The sequence below is a fragment of the Diceros bicornis genome, chromosome 20 (genome assembly GCF_020826845.1).
Source record: "Diceros bicornis minor isolate mBicDic1 chromosome 20, mDicBic1.mat.cur, whole genome shotgun sequence".
NCBI classification, from domain to species: Eukaryota; Metazoa; Chordata; class Mammalia; order Perissodactyla; family Rhinocerotidae; genus Diceros; species Diceros bicornis.
In genome coordinates this window covers 10,408,003-10,431,273 of record NC_080759.1, presented here as the reverse complement: position 1 = coordinate 10,431,273, position 23,271 = coordinate 10,408,003, and the positions used below count along the sequence as shown (strand labels likewise).

The 23,271-nt window shown below is 41.1% G+C and overlaps 1 protein-coding gene across 5 annotated transcripts in view; it reads left to right on the top strand.

The window, feature by feature from the left end:
- Positions 1–23,271, top strand: part of MAST4 (microtubule associated serine/threonine kinase family member 4) — a 545,073-nt gene that overhangs the window by 122,540 nt on the left and 399,262 nt on the right. The window contains exon 1 of one of the 5 annotated variants that reach the window (XM_058563943.1): positions 1,388–1,415. The exons of the other annotated variants lie outside the window; for them this stretch is intronic. The gene's annotated coding sequence lies outside the window, so the exon portion shown is untranslated. Of the gene's footprint in view, positions 1–1,387; positions 1,416–23,271 lie in introns of those variants that run through there. 5 annotated transcript variants of the gene reach the window in all.

The window sequence follows — 23,271 nt, the reverse complement described above, 5'->3', positions numbered from 1 at the left end:
GGCTTTCCTTGTGTACCATTTGCTTTTTTGGTAGTTTTTGCCATCTCTGTTTTGTAAACACTATACTGTATTTTCAGTGAATTTAATTGAAACAAAAACATAACATCCTTAAATTTGCTTTTTGGAACACGGAAAAGTGGAGCAGGAGTTAATTGACCCATTTAAAAGGAAGCATAAGATAAGTATGTGTTTTATTCCAGTGAGTACAGTGATCACGTAATTAGGGATATTTAGTTATGGATTTTGTGCTGCAGTCTGAGTAAGAATAGTATGGTTTTTATTGATGCTGGGCTTTGAAGGAGGGCTATCTGTGAAATGATGAAGTACATTAGAAGTCAGGTGTTTTGGGTGGTGTGTGTGTGTGTTAACATGGACATTTAAATTACAATGAAATCTTTGAAGGAGCTTTGTTTAAGTGAAATTAAAGAAATGATGGTGTTGATTAGCTCTGTTCCTTGAAATTCTATGTATTTAAACATTTTGGCACATGTTTTGCTTCTGTCATACTGCATACTCAAGCATTTAGTCTGACTACAGTGTTCTTTTTTCGTAATGAAATGTATATTAACGATGCAGGCCCTTCATAGAGCAGTGTTTTAATCATTCTCTATTGATTTATACATCAATTCAGTGCTTCATATTGAGGGCCTCTTATTCTAAGTCTGCTTTACTTGGGTTCTCGTTCTTTCTACCTGACTTGCATAATGCTTTGGGACTGTCTTAAATTTTTTTTTTTTTCCTTTGGGAAGCAGTCATGATTAGGAAGCCACAAAAGGTCAGCAATATCGTTGCTTTCTCTCAGCTTTCTGAAGTGCAGAGAACAAATAATGGGCTTAGAGAAATACTGTCGTTGTCCATAACTGACAATGGGTATCAGAACTTATTTAAAATTAATAAATGCTGAGTTTCCAGCTTTGGCATGAGCCTGAATGATTTATGGCAAGCTGCTGATGCCAAGGGAATGTTTTTGCATTTACCAAAGGAATGGGGTAATGACCAGGACTGCCAGTGGTGCCTGAATTTCTTGCAAGAGGAGCATTCTAGGCAGGGCCATGAACCTAGGGTTGTTGCTACAAGCTGGCCAATACAAGTGGGAATATTTTATTTTTTTCTTTTGTCTTAATGTTAATTTGAGTGAGAGGAAGTATAGGTCTGGTTCATGTGGATGAGGGATGCCTACACAGACTTGAATAAATTGAATCCCTTGCCCTCCACCTGCAACTTTAAGAATCTCATTTGGGTTGAAAGACTAGAGCTAGATTTTACAATGAAGAAACTCTGCTCACTTCATTATTATTCATGGTCAAATCCCCAAATCTCCTCCCTGAAGAGATGTATTCTTCCCAGCAAATTAAAACATCCTTTTTTTCAGAGGCCAAATGATGATGGTGTCAGCTATTGATGAAGATGAATAGGTATTTCTTTTCTCAATTTATACATTCTTTTCCCCCCCTACTGTTCAGGGTGGGATTTGTTCATTTAAGCCAAGATCCAATATTTCATTTCCTCTCTTCTCTGTAGGTTATATGCATTGTGTTAATCTCCTGGTTAGGTAATGGAGGAAAATATTTGAAAATGTGATAGCTCATTATAAGGGCATTTGACATAAGCATATTTGCTGATGACGGATTGCCCATCAGTGGTAATTTAAAGGGATTCTGAGCAGTAGTTAAAGTAGACCATTTTCCTCACATTAATCAATTAAGATCAGGAGAGCCAAATTACGGGTATCTTTCAAAGTCTCTGAGTAAAATGTAGATTTTGAAAGCAGGCTATCACGTGAATGTACATACACCTTATTCTTATCTACTGTATTTTTTCCCTTAACCAAATTATCGTGAAAAAAGACATGGTTAACAACATGCCATTTTACTTTACGTACCCATATATACCCTCGAAAAAGGGAAAATATTTTTAAACATTTTAGAAAATGAAAACTGGGACTAGAACAAAACGTTGCCTTTCAAGATTTTCAAGATATTGGCAATAGAAACAGATATCAAATCCTAATCCAAATAGGTATTGCAATTTGAATCAGGTATGTCTTTAGCAGTGTGACCTAGTTACAGATACTCCTTAAAATCGGGATTAGCCCACCTCTGAAAATTATTGGAGTGGTTTTGTTTTCATTTATGGAAAAACATCACACATGTGTCCCAGGTGAGTAATTGTTGTTTAGAGGCATTTTGGAGATCCCAAAGAGATGCGCAATTGTATAATATCACTTTAATTTCATCGTGACATGCTTTATGATAAAGCAGCATTGGGTGCAGCTTAGCAATATCCAAAGATCAGAGCAGCTGTTATCTGCAGAGCCGCTGGGGTGTATCTGTCAGACATTTGCGTATAGAACAAGGTATTTCAGTTAATGTGTCATGATAGTTTAATTACATCACCTTTCTTGGGAGTTAGTTTGATTCCTGATTCAAGAGCATCCAGTGAGAATGGCAACCTATCAGTTTTTCTTTAACAGCCTTCACTTCTGTTATTGTTTGGTTAGGTTATATATCTGCTCATTTCTAAAGCATACACAGAAAAAAAGAAAAAAATTGTGCTCCTCATTCTACTTAGCTTCACTATGGCATTTAACTTTGCTTTTTAAAACACTCTGTCCTGTTTTTTGTCCAACTTTTCTTATTAAGAAAAGTCAGCTTTTCCTCTGGTTGATAGTCTTCTAGCCCCCTCCTCCCACCAACTATTTGTGACCTCTTCTTTGTCTGTACTCTCATTTCACTAATCATTGCTATATTGCTGACTCCCAAATTGATTACTTCTGCCTGGTTTCTCTCCTGCTCCTCACAGCTGGGTTCACCTGCTTTGTTGACATAGCTATTAGAGTGTCCCAGAGGCAACCTCATTTCAACTTAAGAATGGTTTTCTTGTCTTTCCTCCCCAAGTCCAAGCCGCCCCTGCTCCCCTCAAGTAAGAACCCCATAGGGACCTGTGACTTTCTATTCTTCACCTTCTGTCCCGTCAGGCACAAAAATTTGTCACTTTACTTTCAAAACATCTGCAGTCTGCTCTTCCCCGTTGCTGATGTTGCTCTCACGCAGGCCCTTCTTTCTCAACAGCCTTGCGCACTGTCCCCCTTTCCTGGCTTCCTCCACTATCCTCTTCACCTCCTAGACAACTGCTTGTGTTGTCTTTCTAAAGCGTGTGCCTAATTTGTTCTATTTCCTGGCTTAAAAATATCTGGTTTCTGGTTGTCTTCAAGATGCAGCTTGCCCTTGTCAGCACTGCATACAAGACCCTTCACAAACTGGTCCCCCTTCCTTTTCCAGCAGAGGCTCCCTCCCTCTCAAATCTCTTCCCTAGCCCGCGTGTTCTGGCCCCACTGTATTCAGCAGTCCTTCTACACACCATGCGCTTCCAGGCTCCCCTGCTTTGCATACGCTGTGGCCCACAATAGAAAAGCTTTCTTACATTGCCTCTCCTTCCATGAAGCTTTCGCTGACCCCGGCAGAACTACTCAGAGTCGTGTTTGTTCCTATAGCACTTTTTACACATCTCTATCCTAGTACTTGTCACTCTGTGCTGTAGTTATTTATTTAGGAAGCTGATTTTTGACTGTGGTTTCTTAAAGGCAGGGACTATGCTTTATGAACTTTGTACCTCCGGTGCCTGGCACAGGGTAGGTTGGCAGTGTTTGGTTCATTGAATGAAAAACTGAATGGAGGCATCCTCGATCTGTAGATGGCTTAGCAGCTGGGTGTGCTGGGCCCTGGGGACAGAGATTGCCTCTTTTCTTTCGGGTGTTTAACCATGGCCTGTTCCAGCTTGTTAGGAAAAGAAGTGGATCAGATGGGACCAGTGTGATTTGTGGAGTGGGTTGATCAGCTTTCTTCTCTCTCCTCCTCACTTACATCTTTCCATTAGTATTTATATCATTTGGTTTCCGAAGCTCCTCTTGTTTTTTTTTTTGTTTGTTTGTTTTTTTGTGAGGAGACCAGCCCTGAGCTAACATCCGCCAATCCTCCTCTTTTTGCTGAGGAAGACAGCCCTGGGCTAACATCCGTGCCCATCTTCCTCCACTTTATATGGGACGCCGCCACAGCATGGCTTGCCAAGCAGTGCGTCTGTGCGCGCCCGGGATCCGAACCAGCGAACCCCGGGCCGCCGCAGCGGAGCGCGCGCACTCAACCGCTTGCGCCACCGGGCCGGCCCCTCCTATTATTTTTAAAAATGAGGATCATTTTTCTGTTCCCATTGGGAAGTCCTGCTGATCCCCAACAGTCCCTCTCTCTCCTTTTTCTTACCACCATTATCCAGGTCTTCATTTCATTGTGTTCATGTTTTTTTATGCTTCATAAACAGCCATGGCTGGCCTCTCAGCTCCATATATGCTGTACCACAAGTCCGTTTTCAAGTCTGCTTTCTACAGAGCTGCTACCATATTTGCCCCAAGTTTTGTTTTCAACAAAAAAGTGGTTCCTTCTTGTCTGGCAAACTTAGAAATTCATATAAGACTTTTCATTAAACACATCCCTCCAACATGTTCTCTCTCTCTCTCTCTCTTTCTCTCACTCACACACATACACACGGTTTTCTAATCCTATTTTTACAAATATGGCTCCCTGTCTTCAGGTAGACCATTTACCAAGTCCTACCATAGAAAGTCTTAACCTACAGCAATATTTTTTATCCTGTCAGTTAGAACCCATAAATAGGTCATAAAATTAGTTTAATGGGTCATAATTGTATTTTTTTCAAAATGAAATTATAATAGGGAATATCAGTAAATACATTGAAGTAAGGCTAAATTATTGCTCTGTGAAATGTTTCAGTTGTATGCCTACTAGATAATCATCTAAAATGTCTTAGGTTTATGGTCAAATAATTTTGAAAGTTACTGACATGTAGTAATACAAAACAGTTTCTTCATTGTTCAACTAATAACTTCCTTCATGAACCCTTTTGTGACAAAATAATAAGCTGATACATAACTCTGTCATACAAGCATTGCGATTGCCTTTCTTTTTACCAGATATTTTTTAAAAAAATATGGCTCAAATTTTGCTTTTCTCATTTCTGTACTATGTCACCTTTGTATTCTTTATGAAAAGTTGTTACTCTCTTACCTTATGTTTAGTCACATATGTTTTGTAATTCTCCTATACTTCCTGTGTGAGTCTTTTAAAATTCCCAGTTCCCCAAACTACAAACTTTTTTGGGTTTTTAGACCACTCTGAACAACAAATGGAACCATAGACCTTAGAGAACCAAAAGGAGAAATAAGCTTAGATGATTTGTCCTGTTGCTTAATTTTTCAGGTAAAGAAAGTGAAGCTTTCCAGAAAGGTTCTATTTTCAAGTGACCTAATCTCCAGTCATGAGCCAAAAGGAATTAGGAAGCATGTAATGAAAATGAGTCCCTGGAAAAGATAATATTTGAATGAAAATCAAAATTATATCTCATAGCGATAATGTTATGCCTTTCCCTCAATGCTTATCATTAAATGCAGCATAACTTTGATGTGTGGCTATGGAAAATATGTGGGCTGTATATAAATAAATAAGATAAATATACACATAAATTTTTTTCTTTCCCTCCCCACTGAATTCCTGAAGGTTAAAACATATTATTTTAGCAGTCTCTTTTTTACAGGGCATATATAGATATTAGGAACTCAGTAAATATTGTTATTGGCTGGTAAGGAAGAATAATCCACAGACCTTCTGCTGGCTGCCAGCTCCAGAACCACTTGAATCTCAGATGGATTCCAGGGTGTAGTGTGGGACCATTTCTCCATTGCACTCAAAATTCTTAATCTTAACTGTTTCCTACCTCCTTTGTATCAATTTACATTCCTTTATAAATGGAAGAACTTACCTGAAAATAGTTCATCTCTGAATCTATGTACTCTCTGTTCAACACTAATTAGATTCTCAGTGTTTTCTGGGGTTTCACTTTCTGGAATAGTGCTGTCCAATAGAACTTTCTGAGATGATGGAAATGTTCTATATTTTGCATTGTCCAATATGGTAGCCATTAGCCACATGTGGCTTTTAGCTCTTGAAATGAAGCTCTTGAAACTGAAGAACTGAATCTTTCATTTAAATTAATTTAAATATATATAGCCCCCTGTGATTAGTGGCTGCTATGTTGCACAGCACAGACCTAGAAACTTGAAAACACATCAGTTCATGTTTGTTTCTTTCCTGTTGTCCAGCTGTGTCCTGACTCTCCCCAGCCCTGGCAGAGTCATTCTTTCTCTTTGTTCTAGTTATTCCTTAATCCTTCCACCTGACACAACCTGTTAGCATTCCATGCTCCACCTTAACACTTTCTTGACTGGATCTGAGAACATGTCTCTTGGAAGACACTGCAGAAACGATGGAAGAATTTTTTTAAAAATCCTTGATACCTAATTCACTTGTGATTTGTGTTTTCTTTTTGACAGCATAAATACAGTTTATGTAGAGAAACAGCTTTTTTAAAAAATGAAAAATTCAAGAGAATTTTTTTCCTACCAATATTGTAGCCCAAAATTATTTAAACCACTGAAACTAATGAGAAGTGCTCAGCTTGCTCTCTTGGAGCTACAAAAAAATGTGTTATATTCAGAATTAATCGTACAAAATAACTGCACCTAGTATAAGGATGAGGTTAGAAATATAGATCTTACAAATGTAGGTATCGTGCAAATTTTGTTTCAGTTCCATCACTATTACCTGTAAAATGTGATCCCAGAAATATTAGTAAATGTTGCTTTTTGCATAAATGTTACTTTTACATGAATGTATGTATTTTGTGCTCTACAATATCTGGTATTTGATAAGAAAGAAGATGGTGCTTTCAGCTGCTTGGAAGAGAGGCTCGGTTAGTATCTAATGTTATGTATAATGTAATACATTTATTAAATAAAATTCTGCATATTTTTTTCTCCTAGTAGATCAAGAAATACTTATCCTAGAATCCACGGACCTTGAGGATTTATCGATAGCCCAAAATTGTTAGCAAAATTTTGTATTTATATGTGTTTATTTGTGAAGGGGAGCTATAATTTTTATAAGATTCACGAATGGATCTTAGATCCTCAAAGGTTAAGAGTCACTTATTAGATTGAGATATTCTCGATTGCACGGGCTGTGTTTACTTATCACTCTGTCCCCGCAGTCCTGCTACAGTGCCTTAACAGAGAGTAAGCACTCAATAAATACTCCTGGAATGGAATTAGAAACCATTTCTTTCATAGCTGATACGCTGCCTTTCTTTTTATCTAGGCAAAAGGAATCGATGATAACTTCTGTTTTTTCAGAGCTTCTGATGTTAGGTTTCCATTATTCTATCTGATATGGTGATACAGAACACTTAATCCTAGAGGAAATAGCTGTGGGATTTGGGGGATCTGAAGAAGTTAATTTTCTCATTTCCACTGCTTGCCGTCTGTTGAACTTGACTCCCTTGCAAACCTTAACATCATCTTGTTTTAACCTCACCTGACCCTCATACTATTGTCCCTTCTTTTCCTGTCCTAGTGACTCAGTTAACCTTTTTTTAAGAAGTTAAACCTTGGACTATTTAATGATCATCTCCCTGCTATCACTTATAACCGCAGCTAGGACAGGGGCAGAAGATGAAAAATGCCAGGAGATGGAGAATTCTTTGGTAACCATGTGTTTGTTTGTTTTTGTTCTTTTGTTGTGTGTGTGCCTTAGCTTTTGTGTGCTTCCCAGCCTGCTGACATGCACACAACGGGAGCTGTAGTTTTCCTCTGCGTCAGTCACTGAATTACTGTTAATAAAATAGTAGATTACCCAGAGAATCAAGTGCAAGTTCTGAGGAGAGGTAGAAAGGCCACCACGACTATTTAGCTGCTGAAGATGGCAGTGGGTCAGGATCAGGGGAAGGGATTCTTACTAGAGTTCCTCTACTAAAGTCGATAAGTCTTTTTTGGAAGAAGTTAGAATATGAATAAATAAAGATAAAAGTAGTCATTCCACAGTCCTGCATTCAGGTACTGTTAGCAGTGGTCCATTCCTTTCCTGGCTGTTTTGTGGTTCTTTGAGAGTTTTCTGAGTCATGCAGAAGTGAAAGGCCTATGATAAATGGTGTGATAAGAAGAAATGAAACTGGGTTTCACATGTGATGTATGGAAGGCTGTTTTCAGAAGATCAAGATAGCAATGAAGGGAAGTACTATTCTACACTTAAATATGATGAACAAGAAAATCTGAGATTAGGGACCCCAGAGAGTGCTGTACTAGGTTGAACATATTTGCATCCCTCAGTTATATCTGGGTCAGTGTGTAGTCCATTCCATAAAGTCACGAAACATGTCACTCATACCACATACACGCACATGCACGTGGACATGCCCAGGCCAGAGGACACTTGATACATTACTTATCTTTTGCTATGTAAGAAATTATCCCCCAAATTTAGCAACTTAAAGACAAAACAAAACAAAACCCAACAAGTTGTTATCCCAAAGTTTTTTGAATTAGTAATTCAGGAGCAGCTTACCTGGGTGGTTCTGGCTCAGGGTCATTCATGAGGTTGCAGCCAGGGCTACAGTTGTCTGAAGGCTTGACTGGGGCTGGAGGGTCTACTTCCAAGATGGTTCTCTCACACTGCTGGCTGTTGTCAGGAAACCTCAGTTCCTCACTGTGTGGGCTTCTCCATAGGGACGCTTGAGTGTCTTCATGACATGGCAGCTGGCTTCTCCCAGATGAAGTATCTGATGAAGTGGGAGGAAGGAGGAATGGATGGATGGACAGACAGGGAGAGATGGGGAGATGGGAGGAGTGGGGAGAGGGAGAGAATAAGGAAGAAGCCACAATGTCTTTTATGGACAAGCTGCAGAAGTTACACACCATCATTTCTGCTGTGTTTGTTCCGTATAAGCAAGTCACTAAGTATAGCCTGCTCTCAAGGGGAGAGTTATTAAGGTCTGCCTCTTGAAGGGGGGAGTACCTAAGACATATTGTAAAACCACCACACCTGGGCAGTTGAGAGTCCCCTCCTTGGCCTTCATCCGTATGTTTGATCCCTTAGATCTTCTACTTCTGGGCTTTTCTCAGGTCTAGGGTCCATCCTAACGGGGCTGTTTCATCCTTGAGGTCCGTGCTTTGTTGGTAGGAGCTTTAAGCTTTTGAGAGGCTTCTGAATGAAACGTCTACAAGACAAACTTTTCTCCTGCTAATATTGATCAATTCTCGCATAATTTCTAAGTTACTCTCTCTTGACTTTTTTTAATCGAAAAACTCTTCAGGAATGCTTGAGGCAGATATGGAAAGAAGGGAATGAGGTGGATAACAACCCTGTCCTGCCCTATGTGTTTGAATTAGTCCGTGTTCTCCAGAGAAACAGAGCCTAGTCAAGTTGACGCATAAAATTAACCAGGACAATGTCGTCTTCTTTAAGAGTTTTTGACAATACCAAGAAGAACCTGTGAATTGTTCCAAATTAGAATAGTCTGCATTGTAAGTACACGAGTCCCCTCAGAGGTCATTATGCTATATGAGCTCTGTGAGGGGAGCTGACACATTCAACCACTAATTTTTATTGAGCATCTACCTTATCAGTTAGGAGGGGCCATAACCCTAGACCCTCAGTGGCTTAAAGCACAAAGTTAATTTCTTGTGCATGCTTTATATCCGTCGGGTGTTTGCTGGAGCTCTACTTGGTCTAGTCCCCACTCTGGGACAGGCTGACAGAGCAGCTCCATCTGGAGCAAGCGGTCGCTCAAGCAGAATTAAATGAGGGCACTGGAGGGTCTCACACCCACAAAGTGCTTTAGCCTGGACGTGACACGTTACTTTTCCTCACACTCGCTGGTCAGATCTTGTCAGATGGCTCTAACCAACCACAAGGGGGCAGAAAGTACGATATTATCCTGTGTCCAGAAAGTGGAGGGCCCAAAGTAGCCTATGCAGCAGTAAAGGCTACCTAATCCACGTGCCAGGCTCTTTTCTTGCCTCTGGGCATTCACCAGGGAACAAAACAGACCCTCATCTCTACCTGCCTGAAGTTTATATTCTAATCACGGAGGGAGACAATAAGCCAACAAGTAAAATATACAGTGTATTGTATACAGTGTGTACGGTGTATGATAGGTGCTATGGAGGGGAATAAAGCAGGAGGGTGAAGAGTGTATGTGTGTGTGGGCGTGTCTACATTCTAAAAGTATTTTGGGGAGGCCAGAGCAGATGGTCCTGATGTTCTCCTGCAGCTGGAAGATGCTGTGACTCAGGTCTGCCTTCTTTTTGTTGCGGTGGATGTTTAGCTCCTGCCGGGCCTTCTGCACTGTGAACCACATCATCCTCTTGGGCTGCTTATGGATTCCTTTCATCTAACTTCTTGGACTTATTATTTCTAACCTGATTATGTATCTTCGTTGTTGAGTAAATTTTGATTAGGAGAGACTGTGACCACGTAAGATTCTAAAATGTAAGAATCCTTAAAAGGTTTTAGGTGGATTTTTTTCCCTCTCTTAGAGCTATTGAAGGCTTGAATTATTGATAACCTTCATTGTCATTTGCCTGTAGATTATTTTTCCTGGTTTTAATTAGCTACAGTGATGAAGAGTACTTTATTATCAAGTAAAAAATGATACTTAATTACGTTTGTGTGATTTGTGTAGTCATTTCTAAGTTTTCAAAGATAATTCTTAGAGTTGACTTTCCTATATTCTTTTTCCTATATTCTTATATTCATTTGGGAAGTGAGAAAATGGTACATAGTTCCCCATTTGTGGTGAAATATCGTTTATGTGACATAAAATGTAAAATTATATTTTATTTCCAGATAGTCCTACTGTTACCGCCTCCTTCCTCAGACAGGACACCTACCTGTTTATCCATGTTTTTCTCCAGTTGTTGGAGCAGAGGTTATTCTTGTTTAGTTATTTATTTTTTTGACCTCTCTACCCCTTGTGGCAGGAATTCTTGGGGAAAAAAAGAGGAGATGGGTAAAACTGGTGCGCCTCAATCTCAGAGGAATAGCAACAGGGAGTAAAAAACACCTGGGCCCCTTCCTAAACTAGCTCCAGGGAATTTTTTGCATCGCTAATTCTCTCGTTTTACAGGTATGGAGGCATTTTAACCTTATTTCAGTCTTCTTTTCATTTCCTCTTAATGGGGTATCTCTTAACTCCTGTGGTACTTGTCATCTAATAATACCCTCAAGTAAAATAGACATTTATTCTAAGGCATATACACTGTGTTGATTTTGTCAGGACTTTTGCTAGGTTTTGAGGGGCACAGATAAGAGATTAGGATTCCTAGGGGGCAGCAGACATATTAACCAAGAATGGGATTATGTTTTCCTGTGCATGTGCTACAATAGAGGAATCAGCAAAGCATTTTTGTAAATTTTTCCCACCAAACAGGGAAACCTATTTTCTGTCACTCTTGCCATTTTCCATTTTTTGTAGATAGCATTTATTGAGGTGTGCTCTTTGCTTTCTAGTACGTGTTGTTTTGGATCTTGGTTGCGAGTGATTTTCAGGTTTCTTAGTAGTATTATATATTGTGAGGGCTACCCTGTGGGATTAATCTACACTGGCGGATTAATCCACATACCTGTCTTGGGAATGCTTGAGAAATCACAGTGGTCATAAGCTAGCAAGAGACTTAACTGCCTGAGGGCTTCTAGGCCTCTGGGAAGAACTAAGTGTGTATATGGATAGGTGGTTGCTTTATGGACCAATCAGTTGTGTCCAAGATGCCATGTTAACGCTTTTGAGCAAAGCATCAAAGCCTAATGTAAAGTCTTAAAAGAGACAGGAGACAGATGAGGGCACCAGAAAATGTCATCTGATGTAGGAAAGAAAAGGAAGTTGGTGTATATCTTGTCTCAGGACGTTGGATGATGATTGATCTTGAGGAACACTGTATAGTAATATGTGCTGTCTCTTAAATCTATATCATGTCTGCCGTGGAGACTCCTTAAGCAGTTCCTGCATTGTGGAATGCAGAAACCCACAGAGAAGATGTTGGATTTTTCTGTTTTGGTATTTTCACTATCATCTCCCAGAAACCAAGTACACAGAGTTGCTTCCATCAGAGCCTGGCACCCAGAAGACCTTCTGAAAATATTAGTTCCCTTTCTCCTTTCTTCTTTGGCAGGCTATTTCCCTGCATCAGTGTATCTTCCATGGCTCGATGGTTTGTTTTGGAGCCTTAGGAGGCTTATGTACTGTTGGGGGTGAGGGAGTGAGAAGTTCATTGAGAATATGGTCAATAATGTAGAGTGGAAAAGGAAGCAGGCCCAGGGAAGCCTCTTCCACCTGCCCAGGTGGCCTGCAGCTTGGACCAGGTACAACAGTAACGTAAAGCTGTTGGTCTGTAGCTGGCTGACAGTGCTGGTGCTGCCTTCACAAAGATGGAACAGGGAACAATATAGGAAGAGCATGGGTCTGACAGCTAGCCACGGGTCTCAGTCTTTGTTGGTCACTAGCTCTGATACCTTAGGCAAGTCACTTCAGATCCCTAAACCTCAGTTTCCTTATTTATAAAATGGGGATGAAAACCATACCACATCAGAGGGTTGTTTTAAAGATTAAATGAGATAACATGCCTAGAGTGCTTAGGATGGTGTATAGCACATAGGGAGTGCTGTGCCTCGCTGAAGGGGGAACGGGTGGATTGAGACTAGGGAGAGGGGACACTGCCCAGCCACCATGCTTGCTTTTTCTCAAACATGCTGAACTCACACTTCAGGGCCCTTATACTTGCCCTTCGCTTTGCCTGGAAGCCTCTCCCCCTCCAGGGAGGGCTCCCTCCCTTCAGGTCTCTGTTCAAATGGCCCCCTTTCTGAGAGACGACCTCTAACCCCCTCTATAATAGAGTGGCCCTCATTGTGTCCCACTTGTGCCGCTTCTTCACGGCCCTCATTGCCACCAAAGAAAGGGACTTTGTTCACTATTCTCCCCACAGTGCCCATCAGCACTGGGCACACAGGAGATGCTCAGTGAATTTACTGCAGAAATCAGGCCCTGGCCACCTTGTTCAGCGAAGGGCCAGATAGTAAATAGTTTAGGTTTTGTGGGCCATTCCGTCTCTGTGACAGCTGCTCAGCTCTGCTCTTGTAGGCAGAGTGTGGACAATATGTAAATGAATGAGCATGGCTGTGGTCCAGTAGAACTTTATTCGGCACGTGGGTTGTCATTTGCTGATCTCTACAGTATTAACGAAGAGTGACGGTCAGGAGAGGACCTTTAGTGGCAGTGGTAGTTTGAGCTTCGTGGGAGTGGGGCCTCTCAGCAGTAAGGGGTGACTGTAACTTTTAGAGGAATACGTGGAATTGGAGGACAAAGTAAATCCATAGCCCTATGTGGAGGCAGCCTGGCTTCTGGTTCAAACGGATGGGGGATTGTGTACTTCACCAGCCAGACCAGTCCAGTGGGCATGGCCTTGTAAATTGGAGCTATGCTTTCATCTGTTGTGGACTGCTTTTTGTTAATCTTTAGTTAAACACTTACATGGCAGAAGGATTCATTGTTCAAAATCCTCATATAAGGAGAAGAAATCTAATTTATCCACCTGTAAGCTCAGGCTTTTATATACGAGAGCCCTAGATTTATTGAAAGGAAGACTGTCTGTACCTGCAGAAGGGAGTGCTCTGTTCTCAGCCTGATTCTAGCTCAGACTGGAAACTTTCCCTAACTTAGCGGGTCTCTTGATTCCAGCCTGTAGACCCACAGGTATTCAATGCAGAGCTCTCTACCAGCGAGTCTCAGGTAAGAATGGGGAAATAAAGCCCTGGGACATGGGAGCCAGAGCTGGGTCTGATGCTGACTGTGCAGTTGCTTTCCAGATTCATCTGCCCAGGTGTATTTCAGACATGGTCAGATGTTGATGTGTTCACACTGTCCCAGGTGGGGACTGCTTGGCACTCCAGCTTGTCAGGGGGTTCCCTGGGGTTCTTGTGTATTGATTGGTTTTGTTTTTGTTCTTTAGTGGGAAGAGAAGCAGAATTGCTGCTTCTTATTGGCTGAAGTTAGGTATATTTTTAAAAATAGTTTTAGAATTATTGTTTACGGACATGGTTAAAAAAAAAACAATACGATAAACTCTCAAACCTCTTTGGCTCTTCTTGGTTGCTGCGTTGGTCTTATTTCTGCTGCTCTACCCAATCCTTGGGGGCTGCTTTGAGAACTCATGGGATTCTTGACAGTAAGTTATCTTCTGTCTGTTTTTACTGCACTGTGGGTTCTGGTGAATACTACTTTTAGCAGAGTTATGAACCTATACCCAAAGGGGAAATCTTTTCCTCACTTGATTTCAGATGGCTGCAGGGAATGTCTTGATTTGTCCTTTGCTCCTGTGACCTGGAGAAGTTTTCTTCCTGGCAAGCATGGGGGTCAGAGCAGAGGGCTCCTGTTTGGAGCCACATCTTTTTGTGAAGAAGAGATAAAAACATGTGAGGAGGTTCCAGTAATGGCTGGTCAGCCAATCAGACTGGCACAGGACAGTGTAGTCAGTAATCAGAGGGTCAGAGTGTTCAAATTACTCACGTACTCATGTACAAGTAAACAGGAGAATATGAAGAAAAGTTAAGATAGAGTCATTTTCTGCAGAATCGACCAAACTATTAATTGCTCTCCTTTCTTCTTTTTCTTCTGCCTCCCTCATTGCTTTTCCCAGCCCCTCCTTTCTTTCTCTTGTGTGTCTTTCTATGTCATTTTCTGCTTTCCATGTTGCTCTAGTGCATGTTCCCCTGAGGGGCTGGCAGGTTAGACCTGGCCTGACTCTTTGGGACTGAGAGTCCAGGTGGTGGACGATGACTTGGGATTCAGCCCTGGGATGGTGTGAACTGGACAAGGGCAAGCTGGATATTAGCGCCGCTACCTAAAGTTCTAAAGCAAGCCCTAAATCCAGGGTGTGGCTCCCAGCAGAGGCGGGGCAGACGTGTGGCAGTTCACTGGACAGGCAGGCTCTGAGGCCTGGCACCATGTCGGGATCTGGTCCCCCACAGGCTGCGTTTCAGAGTCAAGAGTCAGTCAGTACAAGACCCTGGGCACAAGGCAGCTCGCAGACCTCAAGTTCTGGGGGCACAGGCCAGGGACACTAGTAATTGAGAAGGAGAGACTCAGCCTAGGGCAACAGGGGAGACATCAGGGTGGAGCCCGGTCAAATAGGAATCCAGGAGTAAGATGGATTTGGTGCTAAGGCAGGGAGCTACTGACTGAAGGCCTTGGGATTGATTTATTTATAATTATGGAATATATTTATTTATAATTAATAATACATTTATTTATGTATTATAATTATTTCTTTATTATTATTTTGCTAAGAGGAAAGATTGGTCTCAGGCTGGATGGTGAGACACAACCTGGAGTGGAGTGGGGAGATGACATGGAGACCGGGAGCCAACAGGGCATGAATTTCCCCGAACAGCTCTTGGTCTATAACTTTCTCCTCTTTCCATTTTCCTCTCCCTCTTTTTTCTCCCTCAGTCCTTTCTTTCTCTTTCTTCTCCATTCACTTCACGTTCTCTGGTTTTCTCCCTTTTTAAGGAGAAAATAGTTTGCATGGCCCTGCCCCGCTCTCACCCCAGAGTCCCCCCTTTAGTTTTCTTACTATTTGCCAATTTCTCAGTGATTGTTTTTCCTATCCTTCTGAATTATTTCCATCTTAACCAGGTGAGGCCCTTAAGCTGCTGGGAACTCGTGACTTGCGTTTCTTAGGAATGCTTTTCTTAAGAACGTTTGTTTTGCCTCTCGGGTCAGAGTTCAGTTTGCTGCTGCTGCCCATGGCGGACTTGCACAAACAGCCCTTTTGCCTCTTAATGTGAAATCATGGAGTGAATATTAATTTATGTTTGTCCAGTTAAAGAGCTTAAATGTTATTTTATAAGAAGAGCATATTTTGAAATTTTTCCCAGAAACTCGTATGAAGTTTATTTTTGGCTTCAGTAGATGTTATTGGACAGAGGTTCTAGTGCTTGATTATTTTCTGTTGTGGTTCTGACAAAATGAACCAGGCTAAGAATGGGTAAGGAAAGGGGAAGAGAGTAAACACTTGAGTGCCTTCTCTTGCTAGGAGTTTTATATTGAAGGATCCTGTGAGGAGGATGTAATTATCCTTATTTTATAGATGAAATTATAATTTGACCCCCTTTGTATGGTGTAAGCGGCTGAATGCAGTCTCGGCTGTGGGCTTGTCTCAAACCACAGCCTTCCTCTTCTCCACTGTTTTCTGGTCCCCTCAGGAAGTAGGATGTGATGCTCTGCACTGTTCCTGGAGCACATGGCCCGTGGTGGGGAAGTTGGTGCCTAAAGAAAGATAGATGTTTAGGATCATACAGGGCCCCGGGCGCGCTGTGTGGCGCTAACGGTGGGATAAACTCTGCTCTGTCTCTCTCACACCTTAGGACATGGTGGATGAGATGGAAAAGCCCCAAGCCAGAAGGAAAATTAGCAAGTGTTCACACACCACTCTGTACTCCTCCCTGGACTGACTTCTGGGTACCTGAGAGGACCATAATCTATGTAATAAATGCAAGTCAACCGCCTCCTACATTTCAGGCGTTAAGTAATACCAGCATTGCTCAGCCAACACAGTGAGGAAAAGAAATTAATTAGGTGCTAGACCACAACTCTGCTCAAAGCCACCATAGTCCTCCATACCTAACTCTCTCCCTGTATTTGCCATGTTGTTTTATGGTTGTGTTTTTGTGTCTATCTCCTGCACGCGGGTAGAAGTGCCTTGAGGAAGTTGACTGTGTCTATTCTGTTCTCTGTCTTCAGCCATTAGCACAATGTCTAGTCCGTAGTAGACATTTGGCTAAAATTTTTTTAAAACAACTCTGAGTTGATAGAGCATGTATGAATAAAACCCATAGAAAGGGGCCCATCCAGTGGCGTAGTGGTTAAGTTTGCGCGTTCTGCTTTGGCAGCCCAGGGTTTGCAGATTCGGATCCCAGGCATGGACCTATGCACTGCTCATCAAGCCATGCTGTGGCGGCATCCCGTATACAAAATAGAGAAAAATGGGCACAGATGTTAGCTCAGGACCAATCTTCCTTACCAAAAAAAAAAAAAAAAACCATAGAAAATCAGACAAATCAATCAATTATAACAGAGTGATGATTACCAGTGGGGTTGCAGGAAGCATAGCGGGTGAGGGAGCCAGGTGAGATAGGTGATAGATTGGAGGTCTGGAAATGTGGAAATGTGGGTTCGGGTCTGGATTCATGCACCAGCTGTCTTTGTAAACCTAGACACTTGACTTGACTTGTCTGGGCCTCAGTCTTCCAAAAAGCAAGAAATTAGACAAGTGATTTTTTTTTTTTTTAAACACAGGATATCTTTTCATTTATTTGTGTCTTCTTCAATTTCTTTCATCAGTGTTTCATAGTTTTCAGTGTACAGATCTTTCACCTCATAGAAGTATCGTGTTCTTTTTTTTTTTTCTCCCCAAAGCCCCAGTAGATAGTTGTATGTGGTAGTTGCACATCTTGCTAGTTGTTGTATGTGGGACGCCACCTCAACATGGCCGGACAAGCGGTGCATCGGTGTGCGCCTGGGATCCAAACCAGGGTCACCAGTAGCGGAGCGTGCACACCCAACCACTAAGCCACGGGGCCGGCCCCTAGACAAGTGATTTTTAAGTCCTTTCCACTGCTAATATGTTGTGATTCTATAACTCGGACTTAAGGATTTCAGCTGTAGAAGCCCTAGAAACCGCTTGTGTAGACGGCCAATTAGGATTGAACTGGACCATTCAGATTGATTGACACCAGAATCAAAGATCCAGTCTTCTCTGGGGAGTCTTCTAGGACCAGGGAAGAGGAAATTAAAGTTAATGTTCTGGGGTTTCATGGTGAACACTGTGAGCCCCTCTCTAGGAGACAGTTGGGAACAGCAGAAGGACATGGTCTTTGGAGTTAGGAATCTTGGCCTTGATTCCTTTTGTGCCTCCTGTGGAGCTGATAACTTTGGACGGGCAATCTTTCTGAATCTGTTTCCTCATTGGTAAAATGGGAATAATAATGCTACCTACCTGGGGTGTACTCTCTGCCAGAGGGAGAAGTGGACACATAATGCCAAGTTTTGTGGAGTCGTGGGAATTGTCCCCTCTAACTTAAAATGGAAGGAAAATGGCTGGTGAGGAGTATATTCTTTTCCTGCTCTGTTACCCATGGTCAGAATCTTTAGTTATGTCACTGATGGGGACATGATGGTACCAGGGGAAATTAATGACTTCAGATAAACAGCTTCAGGCATAGATCAGATCCCTAAATAAAGGTCAGGGAAACATCTAGAATATTAATTTGACAGGAAAACAGGTAATACATATGCAAAGTCAAATCAGTATATTCCGTGTGCTTTCCTCAGTGTCATTGTTCCTAAATTAAACTTTGAGAAGTGCTATGTTTAAAAAAACCATAATATAATGTTAGCTTTATTTTTTTTAATATCTGTAGACTATTGAATTTATTGTTTGTACACATCATATCACAATTAAATGCCTGCTGTGTGGTGCTCTGTCCTTGGAACTGTGATGATGTTGCTAGTGGGGGAGGGTGTGTGTGTGTGTGTGTGTGTGTGTGTGTGTGTGTGTGTGTTGTAGAGATGTTTATAAGCAAAGGAATTGACTTTCTTGAAGTTGAGTTGACAGACAAAAGTGAGATAGTGGTATCAAAGTGCTAATTTACATATTTCTCTCAGAAGGGAAGAAAGAAAATCAATTCTCTTAAACTAGATTAAACTAGTGGTGCAGCTCTGTTTAGGTGAATGCCATTGTAGTTTGATCTAATAATGTATTTCAGGATGTTTCTAAAACACTTTTTATATTGCTAATTGAAGTTTATGATTCAAAGAATTAATTATAAAACTGAAGATGGAAAATGATATTGGTATCTAGTACATCTTCCAGTTTAAATACATTCTATTGATGTATTATTTTTCAAAACATGGACATTCATTGAGAAAGTGAATTGCAATAAACAGCTAAGTGGGTTTGGTAAATTAATGTGGCTCAGGAAATTATTTGCTTAACAAATCTCGTTGACATGAACGGTTTTTGCTAAGATTCCATCTGTGCTCTCCCTCTGCCCCCCTTCTTGTTCTCAAAAGGTTTTAAGATGACCTACAATAACACATAACTCAGCAAGGTGAATAACTTAAAAAAAGGTGAAGATAGACAAAAGGAAAGCAAGTATAGAGCAGAGTGTCTCAACAGTGGCATTATTGACCTTTTACACTGGGTAATTCTGTTGTTGGGGGCTGTCCTGTGCATTCTAGAATGTATAGTAGCATCTGTGGTCTCTAGCCAGTAGATAACAGCAGCATCCTCTGTCCCCTCTAAGTTGTGAAAGCCAAAAATGGTCTAGACATTGCCAGTGTCCCCTAGCTGGCAAAATTACTATGACTCGAGAACCACTGATGTAGAGGTTATCTTAGTCAGTTTGAGTGAACTACTATAACAAAATACTGTCAACTGGGTGGCTGATAACATTTATTTCTCACAGTTCTAGAGGCTGGGAAATCCAAGGTCAAGCCACTGGCAGATTCATGTTTGGTGAGGGCTTGCTTCCTGGTTCACAGATGGCCCTCTTCCAGCTGTGTTCTCATATGGTGAAAGGGGCAAGGGAGCTCTGTGGGATCTCTTCTAAAGAGCACTAATCCCATTCATGAGGGCTCAGTCCTCATGACCTAATCACTTCAGAAAGGCCCTGCTTCCCAATACTGTCACATTAGGGATTAGGGTTCAACATATGAGTTTGGAGTGGGGACGCAAACATTCAGTCTATGCAAGAGGGTAAGGTGAAGTCCAGAGTGAGGTTAGTGCGGCGGTCAGATCTGTGAAGTCTTGTTGGAGACTGGACGTGCCACGCTTGCTGGTGATGGGCCTCAGGCTCTGCCCTGTGATTTCTAATGGCTGAATTAGAGAAACATGAGGAGTTATATGGTTAATGGGGTTCCCAGGATAAAATCAGACCATAACCCAGCAGAAGCACAACTGTTTCTAGTGCAGAGAACTGACAGTATTTTCTCCAGGTTTCTGTCTCCTCGACTAGAATGAAGCTCCTGGTGGACAGGAATTTTTGTCTGTTTTGTCCACTGTTGTGCCCAGAGGAAAACCTGCAGACAGCTGCTTAGTAACTATTTTTCTAAAGACATGAGCCTTGAGAAGGAGGATACCGTTAAAAATAGGCCCTTCCTTACGTGTTTATAGAGCGGAGTGGCAGGATTTATAGGGCTGATTCTTACAGTATCATTAAATGGAAGGCTGCATTCTGGGTGGTATAATCCAAAATAAATGTCAGCAAAGTCAATTAAATGGGCCCCACTAAAATGTGGTCCAAGATGGTAGCTCTCTCAGTGTCTGACTCAATCTATAGTTAGATTTTAGGATGCTGGGGGAAGAGAGGTTGCGTCTTCTTCAGGCAGTGGCGAGAATGTTAAATGTTTTCTCTTTTCTCTATTCTTTTAGTAGTGTAGGATGGTGGAAATAATGCCTGAGAGGTGCCACTCGGAAGGGCCGGGTAAATAAAGGGCCATATGCTTTATCAGTCAGCAGGCTAACAGAGGGGCACTTGAGCTGGGCCATGGTGACAGTTATCACCAACATTATGAGTCATTGAGTGCTTATGTGTGCCAAGCCCTTTTCATCCATCATCCCTCTGCATCCTCCCCACCTCTGAGGTCCGACTTCAGAGGGGAGTTAAGTAGCTTACTCAAGGCGAGGCATTGGGATTCGGTGCCTGACAATTCAAATTTGGATGATGCTCCTCCCCTCTGTGTCGCTCTGCCTCGTGCACTCTGAAAACCCCACAGCAATGGGTGCTCAGGCCCAGGAGATCCTGCTCTAGAGCAGGCACGAGAATTACAGCCTGAAATAATTTTAAAGCAGTTCAAACCAAGTTTTCATCTGAGCCATAAAGAAAATAAAGAATCAATAAAATTGTAATCAGTGTAATTTCCTTGCACACCGTTTATGATGTACACATGCAGAGATGTTGGCGAATGAGGTGACTCCCTATTTGGGAATGTTAATAACCACCACAGCTAGCATCTTTGTGCACTTACTGTGTTCTACGCATGGTTTTAAGTGCATGTATGAATTCTTTTAATCTTCATAACAACCTCAGGAGATAGGTAGTATTATTACTAACATTTTGTGGATGAGGAAACAGGCATAGAAATAGTTAAATGTCTTAATTAGAATAGTAAGTATTGGCATTCCTAACCACCATGGAATTAGTACGAATCCAGTAACAACTGTCTTCACTATAGAACTGTATCAAATTTTGAAATGTTTATAGGCTTTGGTTTAAAAGTAAATAAAATCCAATTTTGAAATAAAGTCATTTCAGGTTGCCAATTTGATTCCTTTTTTGGTGGAGGCACAGAGCAGTTAAGATTACAAGCATAGTCTATGTGGTTTATAATTATTCATTTATTTTCATATCTATAGTTTCTTAGAATATTTAATATCAAGAAATAGAATAACTAAACAATGTCTTCATAACCCTATGTTACTAATCAGCCTCTCTTTTTTTAGCATAAAAAAGATTTTACTGGTGAGCTCACATTATGTCTGGGGATGACAGTGGTGATCCTTTTGAACTAATGAACTTTAGCCTTAGGGCACATGCATTCTGGATGGGTCTTTAAAATGCATGTGTCACATCTTGGGAATGAATGAGAAATTACAGAAAAGAGAGATGGGGGTATGAAAAGGCTTGGATTGAAAGACACAAGCGAATATGCTAGTTAGGATATAGCTAAAAGGTCAAATAATTCATTATTTAGGAATCACCTTCAGAGGTAGCAATGTTCAAAAATTAGCATATTCGTTTGTATATGGAAGAGATTCTTTGAAAAGAAACCATTGCTATAATCTAAGTCTTTTCATACATGAAGTGTTCAATTTTGTCAAAATACTAGAGACTCACTTTGGCATTTTCACCTTGAGTAACATTTAATATAATTTTATTCTGTTTTCTCTAACAATAAAAACCCTTTATTGCATGTGTTCTTTATTTTTCTGTTATATTTTTAACTAAATACCAGAGATTTGCAGTTCATTTGTTCTTTCAACAAATATTTACAGGATGGCTTTTATGTAGAGCAGTGGACAAATAGAGCAGTAGACAAAACAGTAGTACATAATTTTATAAAACTTACATTCTAGTGGGAGAAGAAGGACAATAAACAAACATAGAAGATCTAACGTGTCATGTGGTGATAGATGCTTTGAATAAAAATAGAAAAGGGAATAAAGTGGTGGGCGTGCTCTTTTACATAGGGCCATTAGAGAAGGCTCCCCTGAAACAGTCACATTTGAATAGAGACCTGGAGGATGGAGGGAGCCAATATTGGAAGCGTGTCCCAGGCAGAGGAAATGATCAGTGTAAAGGTCTGGGTGGGAAGATGCCCATGGCATCTGAGGTCTGGCAACAGACAAGAGTGTACTGAGTGACGTAGTAGTGGCTGGCATCAGAGAGGTGGGGTAGAGGTGGTAGGTCCTTCTAGGGCGTTGTCAAGACTTTTGGTTTTGTTCTGGGTGAAGGGGAAACCATGAAAGGACTCTAGCAGAGGATTTGGAGCATCTGGCTTATGTTTTAGAAGAGTTGCTGGCTGCTGTGCTGAGACTAGGATGGAAGGCAGGAGAGATCTGGATGGCAAGAGTGATAGCAGTGGAAATGGTGAAGTGATTGGATTCTGGATATATTTCGGAGGTTGAGTTAGAGGATTTGCTGATTAGATATGAAGTAAGAAAGAAATTTAGAATAACTGTAAGGTTTGTGACTTGAGTAGCTTGAAAAAAGGAGTTGCCATTTACTGAAATTGGAACAACCTCCTTATGTTCCTATGATCATTGTTATTATTTAGAAATTATAAATTTCAGAACTTGTGTGCTTGGGCATGAAAGTGTCTGGAAATGAGGTTGGAGAAAATTGTCAGTTAAGAAGACTGACTGCAGGTTCACTGTTCGTTGAAAGTATAGTATGCCTTTTTGGACAGAGATAGATGGTATTTCTAGGGGATATAGGCATAAAGAAGAAGCCATGGTTCCTGTTTGGAGAGAGTGGTGGTGGTGATGGCAGAGACACTAAACAAAATAAGAGCGGGTCTCATAAATGATTTGCCTTTACTTTTACTTTTCATTCTTCACTGATGGCAGAAGCCACAGTGTAATTGAGGTGGATTCTTCTGTTTTTCTCAGCCTGATAATTTGTAACATAGCAAACAATAGGTGGAGATGATAAATATAGAAAACATAGATCTAGAATTCTGGTGATTACATTTCGATAGGATTGATAATTTTGGAAACTTTCCCCCAAATCTACATTAGATTTAATGGTAGTTGTA